The sequence below is a fragment of the Myodes glareolus genome, chromosome 23 (assembly GCF_982192425.1).
Source record: "Myodes glareolus chromosome 23, mMyoGla1.1, whole genome shotgun sequence".
NCBI lineage: Eukaryota > Metazoa > Chordata > Mammalia > Rodentia > Cricetidae > Myodes > Myodes glareolus.
The window spans coordinates 6018361-6029601 of record NC_142048.1 but is presented as its reverse complement, the minus strand read 5'-3'; the positions used below and the strand labels follow the sequence as shown (position 1 = coordinate 6029601).

The following is an 11241-nucleotide window of genomic DNA, read 5'->3' as shown; positions in this document are numbered from 1 at the left end:
TTTATTTCCAAAATGGGTCACAACATTAACTTTTGGCCCATTCTTCCAAATGTACAAGCTACAAATGCTTGCTTAGCAACTGAGGGGCACACGTTAGTATCATGTCTGAAAAGTGATAAAAATTCATATAAAACAAATATTCAAAGTTTCCATAGGAACACAGTTAAGTGTGACCCATCTCCTAGCCTTCCACACTGTATCCCTGTCAACCCTATTCTTACAAAGACATTCCAAAACTAACGGTAATTAAATGGTCCCCCCCAAATCCCTTAATTCAAGCTAAACTTGCAGGTAAGAGCTACAAGAATGACATCTACACGTTGATACTAGCGGAAGCACAGACTGATGGGTGACGGTCCATCCCGCTCTCCTCGGCACAAGACATGGGCAGAGTGCCAACATCCTGCTCCTCCACTTCTGGTGGGAAGTCATGGTTTTGGATCTGCTTCATGAGTTGCCACATTGGCCTTGACATTACATAGTAGATAGGTCTTTGGAACCCATTGAAAGTAGATGCAGCAGCAACAGTTCCCATGTTCTCAAAGAGCATCCAATCACCCACATGCATTTCAGGCAGGTTACAGCGCTCGACAATCAGATCAAGGCCATCACACGTTGGTCCCCAGATGCTGGACGAGTAATACTTCTCATCTGGCTTGGGTGTCTTCGGCAGCAGAGCCTTCACATGTGCATGATCATACAGAATGCAGTTAAATGATCCATACATGCTGTCATTCACATAATACATGAAGGTTTGCTCGTTTGACTCATCTTCATTGTCAGAGCTGGTCTGCTCCTTCCATACCATTTTTTTTTGGCAATGATACTGACTGCCAGTGTGAAAGCTGATGCAACATAGTATCTGCCTGGCTCGGCTATGACTCTCACCCCAGAGTCTGGGGGGAAGTACTTGTCCAGAGCTGGGTAGATCACACTGGTGATCTCTTCAAATTTAAGCTTCGTATCCTCAGATCCAGGAAAGCCACCGCCAGTATCAAGCAGATACATGCTGAAACCAGCTTCTGTTCCCACATCAGAGACACAGCGGGCATCCGACAGGGCTTGCATGAAGGCCTCAGGATCCACTCCCCCACATGGAAGCTGACACCAATGACATCAATATTTAGTTCTTTTGCCCGTTCCAAGAGAAGTCTGCTGGTTTTGAGTGTGGCACCAAACTTAACACTGAGGCGACAAACTGCTTTGGAATCATCGGTGGCAATCCACAAAACCAATTTTGCCTTTGGATGTGCTCTGGTGACCGTCATCAGCTCAATCTCACTGTCGAGTGTCATCATCTGGACTCCACTGCTGGCAGCATACTTGATCTGAGATACTTGTTTACACGGATTTGCATAGATAATCCTCTCTGGAGGCACCCAGAGCCCCTGCACCAACTGGATTTCAGTCTTGCTTGCACAGTCAAAACCTGTCCCTACGGCAGCTAGGGTGTTCACTATGGCTCTGCTGTCATTACTTTTGACTGCATAAAAGGGAGTGAGCCTTTAGCTATCTTAGATGTTTCTTCAGGATGTCTCCCAGGTCCGCAACATAGAAAGCATCCTTGTCATCAGAGGAAGAAACTTCGTTAATTTTTTGGTCCAGAATGTCCTTGGCTGTAAATCCTTCATCGAGGATGTGACAGTCAAACTCTTCCTTCTTCTTTTTTTTTTTTTTTTGCTTTTTTTGTTTTTTTATTTATAAAAGTTTATTAATTTATAAAAGTTTCCATTTCTACCCCTCCTCCCAACACCCTCCCACTCCCCCTATCCCCTCTTCTCCTCACTCTCCACCCCCCAGAGCCGTCAGGGTTTCCTGCCCCATGGGAAGTTCAAGTTCCTCCCACCTCCCTCCAGGTCCAGGAAGGTGAGCATCCAAACAGACTGGATCCCAAAAATCCAGTATATGCAGAGGAAACAAGTCCCAGTGCCATTGTCAATGGCTTCTCAGAAAGTCCCCGTGCCAGCCACATTCAGAGAATCTGGTTGGATCAGATTCAGTCCCAGTCCAACTGGCCTTGGTGAACTCTCATTAGATCAGTCCTTCCTTCTTGAAGCTGTTCATGGTTCTCGATGTGCCTAAACAAAAACCTAGAGATGGAATTAAATTATTGCCAGCTCCTCACCAGACAAACTATCCAGGAACTCTGAGCTCTGTCTCCTTAGAGTGGTGGAAGCGGTCTCACAGCGCACGGACGCCCACGGCCAGGTATTTACCTTCAGTCCTCCCAGTCTATCCTATGTTTCTGTCTTCATTTCTTTTAATCTGCCATTTCCTATAACCTCAAGCCCCCTGCCAGGTACCCCTTGCTGTTCCCTGTCGGAGTGGTCTCCAACACCATATTTCATCCAGTGTGGCCACTTCATTCATGGGCTGATTCGGGTATGTGATAGAGAATGAGGTTGACTACCGCTTACACAACTAATCATATGATCTGCTAGATTGTTGTAATCCTTTGCTGAGGTTGTCTTTAATGACTGTGTATATGTGAAATAATTCGCTTTGTGCCCTTTGTGGTTTTGAAGAGATGTATCTTAATCTTCCTCCTCAAATATTTATTTTGTAAATGTGTGGGACACAAAACATTGTAGCAGAAGTAAGGATAATGGCCACTGGATCATGTTTTCAGGGAATCTTTAGGCTGGAACATCACACACACACACACACACTCACACACACACACACATGCACATACTTGAACACACACACAGTCACTTCTTTTTAGCAGTAAAAGTCTGTTATGCATAGCACATTTAACTTTATGTTTTCAAGTATCACAAAACCCAAATCCTGAGAGACTGCAGAGATTCCTTGTGGCCTATTTTGAAGAGTTCTGCTTCCATGAAAGTCTAATTGCAAGTAAAGAGATATTTCTCAAAGGCAAACTATTTGAAAGAGTATGATCAGGAATTGATTAAAAATTCGACGCCTCATTGCTGTAATTCTCTCATGGGAATCTGTCAAAGGCTCCAAACAGCATACATATATTCCAATGGAACCTTAAATACTTTTGGTATGTTAGATAATACGTCATAGTAGTCAAGATCTCACAAAGAATTATTTCAGCCTTGGAAAGATCCTTCTTCTAGTCTTGACCCCACTCATAATTTGGTGGTTACTTGAGAAGGTGAACATCATTAGCAAACACTTAAACAAGTTAACCAAAATAAGAGGAAAAAGATTCAGATTAATTAAAATGAAAGAGTAACTATTAAAGTAATGCCAATCAAATTTAGAAAATTATGGGGCATATCATAAAAACTATATTACAAAATTGGAAAATGTAAAAGACTGTTGCCCATTCTTTACTGATATAGAAAATAGAAAAACATTTAAAACTATATGGAACCCCAACAAACTCACAGCAGTCAAAGCAATATTGTAGAAAAAGAACATTGCCAGTGTTATCATTCTTCATTTCAAAATATGCTTCACTGCCGTAATAACAGGTATGTCACAGTACTTTCTCAAAACAGACATGAAACAATAGAATAAAATGAGGTATAAGACAAAGTACATTCAAAAACAACCACCGGAATTTTAGTGAAGACACTATGAGTAAAATGTGGAGGAAAGACATCATCTTAAACATATGGTACAAGAAACCTTGATTTCCATAGGTGGATTAATAATACTTGGACCTTATCAATCTTCCTGCCCAAAACTGTACTGGAAATGGATCAAAAACATTCCCCTTAAGACCTGTTACCAATACCTGCCTCAGCTTCCCTAACCGGTCAGCAGGCAAGCTGTTAAAACAGGCTGCTCCAACACCCCCACACCTTCAACCAGCTCCTATAAGCTACAACTCTCACTCTGCCCCCAAACTCTCCTATCCCCCATGACCTCAGAGGAACTTTGAAACACAGACTTCAAATACACAGAGAGGACCAAAAGGTGAGTGACCACCCACCTGTTGGGACACCCTACTCTCTAGGCCCTCTATACTGAGCCAAAACCCCGGTCTATTTCACCAGCTGCCTCAGTTTCTCTAGCCAGTCTATCCTCCAGATAGGTTGCTCCAACACCTCCATCCCATCAATCAGAGCCTGAAAGCTATAAATCCCTCTCGGCTCCCAGACTCTCCTATCCCATGCAACGTCAGAGGAATTATGTAACACAGGCTGCAACTACACAAAGAGGATCAAGAGGTGAGTGACCACCCACCTGGTGGGGCAACCCACTCCCTTTGCTGCCCAACCATTACAAAATCCCGGGTCCCTTCCCCACCTGTTTTAGATTTTCAAGCTAGCCGGCAGGCAAGCTTGAAGCAGATAGGCTGATTCAACACCCCCTATAAGTCCCACTCAGCTTCCAAATTCATCTATCCCCTGCAACCTCGGAGAAACTCTGAAACACAAGGTGCAACTACACAGAGAGGACCAAGAAAGTGAACCTCAATAATAGATTAATAGAGCGGACCAAGACAGTGGGCCAAGAGACCTCAGTGGCTTCCTGAGACACAAACGGCGACAGTACAGAGCAGAACAAGAACAGTTTCCAAAGACACAGACAGCCACTGTAAGGATTGGACCAAGAGGCAAAGACATTGCAGGCACCAATTGGAGAGAGGTGGGTAGGAGCCAATGCAAGAATTTATCAAACAATCTAAAAAGCAACATGTTAGCAACACCAGAACTCAGGAGTCATACAACAGCAAGACTTGATCATCCTAGCCCAGAAGAAGCAGAAGACAATGGTTTTAAATGTAACTTTATGAGGATGATGGAAACATGTAAAGAGGAAATGAAAAATTCCCTTAAACAAATGGTGGAGCAGGCAAACAAAAAATTGGAAAACAAAACAAAACAATAATCTCTCAAAGAAAACCAAGAAACACACACACACACACACACACACAAATCAAGCAGGTGAAGAAAATAGTTCATGTAGTTAGAGACATGAAGACTGAAATAGAGGCAATAAAGAAAGCACAATCCAAGGGAATTCTGAATATGAAAAATCTGGGTAACTGAACAGGAACTACAGAGGTAAGCATAATCAAGAGAATACAAGGCATAGAAGAGAGAATCTCAGGTGTCGAAGATACTGCAGAGGAAGTAGATTTATTGGTCAAAGAAAACATTAAATTCAAAAAATTCTTAACAAAAGCATCCAGGAAATCTGGGAAACCATGAAAAGACCAAACTTAAGAATAATATAGATAGAAGAGGAGGAGAATTCCAACTCAGAGGCATGGAAAATATATTCAACAAAACCATAGAAGAAAACTTTTCCAACTTAAAGAAAGATATCCTTATGAAGGTACAAGCAGCTTACAGAACACCAAATAGACTGAAAATAAAGTCCCTCACCATATAATAATTAAAATGAAAAACATGAAGAATAAAGAAAAAATATTAAGAGCTACAAAGGAAAAAGGTCAATAACATATAAAGGCAAACATATCAGAATTACACCTGACTTCGCAATGGAAACCATGAAAACGAGAAGGTCCCGGACAGGTGTGCTGTGGACATTAAGAGACTACGGATGCAAGCCCAGACTACTATACTCAGCAAAACTTTCAATCATCATCGATGGAGAAAACAAGATATTCTATGACAAAACCAGATTTCAACAATACCTATCCACAAATCCAGTCCCACAGGAAGTACTAGAAGGAAATCTTCAACCCAAGGAAGCTAACTGTGCCCACAAAAACACAGACAGCATATAACCATACACCAGCAAAACCCCAAAAAAGGGAAACACACAAACACTACCTCCAAAAAATAACAGGAATTAACAACCACTGGTCATTAATATCTTTTAATATCAATGGACTCAACTCACCTATGAAAAGACACAGGCTAAAAGAATGGATACAAAAGCAAGATCGATCTCTCTGCTGTATGCAAGAAACACACCTCAACCTCAAATACAGACATCACCTCAGAGTAAATGGTTGGGAAAATATTTTCCAATTAAATGGTCCTGAGAAAAAAACAGGTGTAGCTATCCTAGTATCTAACAAAAGAGATTTCAAACTAAAGTTAATCTGAAGAGATGGAGAAGGACACTTTCTACTCATAACAGGAACAATCCATCAAGATGAAGTCTCAATCTTGAACATCTATGCCCCAAATACAAGAGCACCCACATATGTAAATGAAATATTACTAAAGCTTAAATTGCAAATCACACCCCACACACTATTAGTAAGAGACTTCAACTTTCCATTCTCTCCAATGGACAGGTCAACCAGACAGGAATTTAACAGAGAAATAAGAGAACTAACAGATGTCATGACTCAAATGAACTTAACAGACATCTATAGAACATTCCACCCAAACAGCACCTCATGGAACCTTATCTAAAATTGAGTACATACTCAGTAACAAAGCACACCTCAACAGATGCAAACATTTTGAATCACCTCCTGTATCTTATCGAATCATCATAGTTTAAAATTGAAATTTAACAACAACACTAGTTGCATAAAGGCTACAAACTCATGGAAATTGGATAGTGCCCAGCTGAACTACTCCTGGGTCAAGGAAGAAATAAAGAAAGAAATTAAAGACTTCCTAGAATTCAATGAAAATGAAGGCACAACATACCCAAACCTATGGGACCCTATAAAAGCAGTGCTATAAAAGGAAAGTTCATAGCATTAATTGCCTGCATAAAGAAAGTGAGAAAATCTCACGCCAGTAACTTAACAGCACACCTGAAAACTCTAGAACCAAAAGAAGCAGGCTCATCCAGGAGGAGTAGAAGATAGGAAATAACCAAACTGAGGGCTGAAATCAATAAAACAGAAACAAACAAAAAAATATAAAGAATCAATGAAACAAAGAGCTGGTTCTTTGAGAAAATGAACATGATAGACAAACACTTATCCAAACTAATCAAAAGGGAGAGCGAGAACATCTAAATTAAAAAATCAGAAATGAAAAGAGGGACATGAACACAGACACTGAGGAAATCCAGAGAATCAATATGTCATATCACAAAAACCTGTACTCCACAAAATTGGAAAATGTAAAAGAAATGGACAATTTTCTTGATTAGGTGCCACTTACCTATTGTGAGTAAACTTCTTTACCTCAGGTCTTTAACCCCCTATCAGCTATTCATGACATTTTTAATTGAACCCTATAAGGGAGTCTTAAAAGCTAAAACTTTTAAAGCTCTCTAAAGATTTAAGATTTGTGCATGGGGATATATATGGATCTATTTGCATTCTTCTACGTGGTGATATCCGGTTATTCCAGCACCATTTGTTGAAGATACTTTCTATTTTCCATTGTGTAATTTTGGCTTCTTTGTAAAGAATCAGGTGTCCAAATGTGTGTAGATTAATATCTGGGTCTTCAATTTGATTTCTTTCATCAATCTGTTTTTATGCCAATATCAAGATGTTTTCATTATTGTAGCTCTATAATAGAGCCTGATGTTCAGGGATGGTGATGCATCCAGAAGTTGTTTTATTGTACTAGAAATTTTATTGGCTCCCCTGGGTTTTTGTTTTTCCATATCAAGTTGATTATTGTTCTTTTAAGGTCTGCGAAAAATTGTATTGGGAATTTTTGTATTAATGGGGAATGCATTAGAGCTATAGATTGCTTTTGATAGGATTGCCATTTTATTATGTTGATCCTACCTACCCAAAAGCATGGGATATCTTTCCATTTTCTGGTGTCTTCTTTAATTTCTTTCTTCAAAGACTTAAAGTTCCTGTCGCATAAGTCTTTCACTAATTTAGTTAGTATTATCCCAAGATATTTTATGTTATTTGTGGCTAATGTGAAGAGTGATGCTTCTCTTATTTCTTTCTCAGATCCTGTATCATTTCTATAGGAGGGTTACTGATTTTGCGAGTTGATTTTGTATCCTGCCACATGAATCAAGCTATTTATCAGATGTAGGGTTTCTCTGGTAGAATTTTTGGGGTCCTTATGTATAATAGCATATCATCTGCAAATAGCGAAAGTTTGACATCTTCCTTTCCAATTTGAAAACACTTGATCTCCATTTGTTGTCTTATTGCTCTAGCCAGAACTTAAAGAACTATGTTGAATTGTTAAGGACAGAGTGGACAGCTTTGTCTTCTTCCTAATTTTAGTTGAATCACTTTGAGTCTCTCTCCATTTAATTCAATGTTGACTGTTGACTTGCTGTATATTGCTTTTATTATATTTATATATGTTTATTGTCTTCCTGATCTCTCCAAGATCTTTATCATAAAGGAGTGTTAAATTTTATTGAATGCCTTTTTAGTATCTAAAATAAAATGTTCATTTGTTTTTTTTTTCTTTCAGCTTATTTATATGGTGGATTACATTAATAGATTTTGATTTGTTGAACAATTCCCGCATCTCTGGAATGAAGCCAACTTGATCATGGTGGATGACTTTTTTTGATGTGTTCTTGGATTCAGTTTGCCAGCATTTTTTGAGTATTTTTGCATCTATATTCATGAGTGAGATTGGGCTATATTCTCTTTTTTTGATTGAGTCTTTGTGTGGTTTCAGTATCGAGGTAACTGTAGCCTCATAAATAGAGTTTGGCAATGTTCCTTCTGTTTCTATTGTGTGGAAAACTCTGAGTAGTGTAGGTATCAGCTCTTCTTGGAAGTTCTGGTAGAATTCTGCACTGAAACCATCTGACCTTGGCTTTTTTTTTTTGGAGGCTTTTGATGACTGCTTTCATTTCCTTGCAGGTTATAGGTTTATTTAAATTGTTCACTTTTCACACATACACATAGATCCATGCGTGTGGCTAGTACACATCTGCTGTACTCCTTAATGGTAAAGCTCGTTAAGAAATGGAATTAACCCAAAGCTACAGGGAAACCCTGTCTTAAAAAACCAAAAAAGAAAAAGAAAAGAAAGGAAATTAAATCATCAGGGAATTCTAGAGGGGAAGGTTAGTGTTCTATGCTACATTTTTAGGTGGTAGATAAAAAGTTAAAAGGTTTATTTTCAGAAAAATTATGAACACGGCATTGATTGTTTAAATCAGTGTGCCATTTCTTTTCTCCCACGAAGCACAGAATTAGGTAACCAAGCAACATACATAAACAGTCAGGGAGAAAATGATGGCTCTTCATCAGATAGTACACACACCAGATGTTGCAGTTTCTATGGGTCTATGTCTGGAATTAGACTTACTGCTTTAGGTGGTAGATACAAAGAAGGAACCCAGGCCTTTATACTGTTAGTTCCTGCTTCTAGTCATGATATAAAATTAGAACAACAGATTTGGCAAAGAGTAATTCTATATATTTGGAGATCTGTGGATATATTAGATGGAATGCCCTATGCCTAGACTCTAAGCATTGCTCAAATGCCTGCTGATAAAGATAACTGCATGAAGGCAAATCTATGCATTTACCTAGGAGAAAAGAACAAGTCCTGAGACTGAGAAACTGTTCTGAACTATGGAATTGATTCCAAAATATGTAACAGAAGAGGAGTTAGCTGTAGCAAAAAATCTATAGCAAAGAACAGCCACTTTATTCATAAAGTAATGATGCTTAAAAACCTTGCTTTTTTGTTTAGTCATTACCAGAGCCTTGGTTCTGATAAGTCATGTGTAAAAAGATGGCTGAATAATTACTGTAAAATGTTGCAGCTTGTAGGACAAGTCCAAATTGATTGAAGACCTCAATATAAATCTGACAACACTGAACATGACAGAAGAGAAAGTGAGAAGTAGCCTTCAATGCATGGGTACAGGAGACCACTTACTAAATATAACCCCAGTAGCACAGACACAGAGCAACAACAAATAAATGGGACCTCCTGAAACTGAGAAGCTTGTGTAAAGCAAAGGACACGGTCAATAAGACAAAAAGGCAGCTTACTGAATACTAAAAGATCTTCACCAACCCCACATCAGACAGAACACTGATCTCCAAAATATATAAAGAACTCAAGAAATTACATATCAAAATTCAAAAAATCCAAGTAAAAATAGGGCACAAAACTAAACATAGAATTCTCAACAGAGGAATCTCAAATGACTGAAAGATGCTTAAGGAAATGTTCAACATCCTTAGCCTTTAGAGAAATGGAAATCAAAACAACTCTAAGGTACCATCTTACACCAATCAGAATGGCTAAGGTAAAAATCACCAATAATAGCTCATTCTGGAGAGGATGTGGAGTAAGGGGACCACTCCTCCATTGCTGGTGGGAATGCAAAACTGTACAACCATTCCAGAAATTGGTATGATGATTTCTCAGAAAATTAGGAATCAACCTATCTCAGGACCCAGCAATACCAGTCTTGGACATATACCCAAAGGATGCTCAATCATACTACAAAGATATCTGTTGAACTATGTCCATGGTAGCATTATTTTTAATAGCCAATGTAATGAGGAGCTGCGGGCAGGCCTGCTTTTCATCCCACCCGGCTCCTGCATGGCTAGCTTAGCCCTGGAAATAACAACACACAAATTGTATTCATTTAAATACTGCCTGGCCCATTATCTCCAGAGAGTTAGTTACTGACTAACTCTCACATCTTGATTAACCCATTTCTAATAATCTGTATAGCACCACGAGGTGGTGGCTTACCGGAAAAGATTCAGCATGTCTGACCTGGTGGCTGGCTCCATGGCGTCTGTCTCATTGTCCTCTTCCCAGCATTCTGTTCTGTTTACTCTGCCTACCTAATTTTCTGTCCTTTCAAAGGGCCAAGGCAGTCTCTTTATTAACCAATGAAAATAAGACATAACAGAAGGCCCACCTACATCATTTCCCCTTTTTCTATTTAAACAAAAAAGAAAGGCTTTCACTTTAACATAGTAAAATTACATATAACAAAACAGTTATCAAATAAGAATTACAGTTACAATATTTATATCTATTTTATCTTTATCATAATTAAGGAAAACTATAACTATAACTAACCATTCTTCAACTCCATCAAAGCCTTCAGAAGGATATAATATTACCTAAGTAAACAAGAAGTAAGCAACTTCCAAAACTCTAGAAATGACAGAGACATCTCACTGCCTAGACAGGAACCCAAAGTTCCTCTGTATCGTTGGGGCATCCATCTTCGGCCTTCAGGCCCATAATATCCAGCAGACATTTCCATAAAGCAGGAAATTTCAAAGGCAGTTCAATCACTATCTGTTGTGTCCTGCAGAATGTCTCACAGACTCTTTCATAAATCAGGAACACCAAAAGATCATCTCACCTTTAGGCAAGTTCAGCAGTCCTCTCTCTGCAGGGTCTCTGTGTCCAGTTTATACAACAGTCCAGGCAAGAGCAGTTTCTT

At 39.1% G+C, this 11241-nt stretch overlaps 1 pseudogene; it reads right to left on the bottom strand.

The window, feature by feature from the left end:
* Nucleotides 1–313: 313 nt before the first annotated feature.
* LOC146890659 (ornithine decarboxylase pseudogene) lies at nt 314–1656 on the bottom strand (annotated as a pseudogene).
* Nucleotides 1657–11241: the final 9585 nt, after the last annotated feature.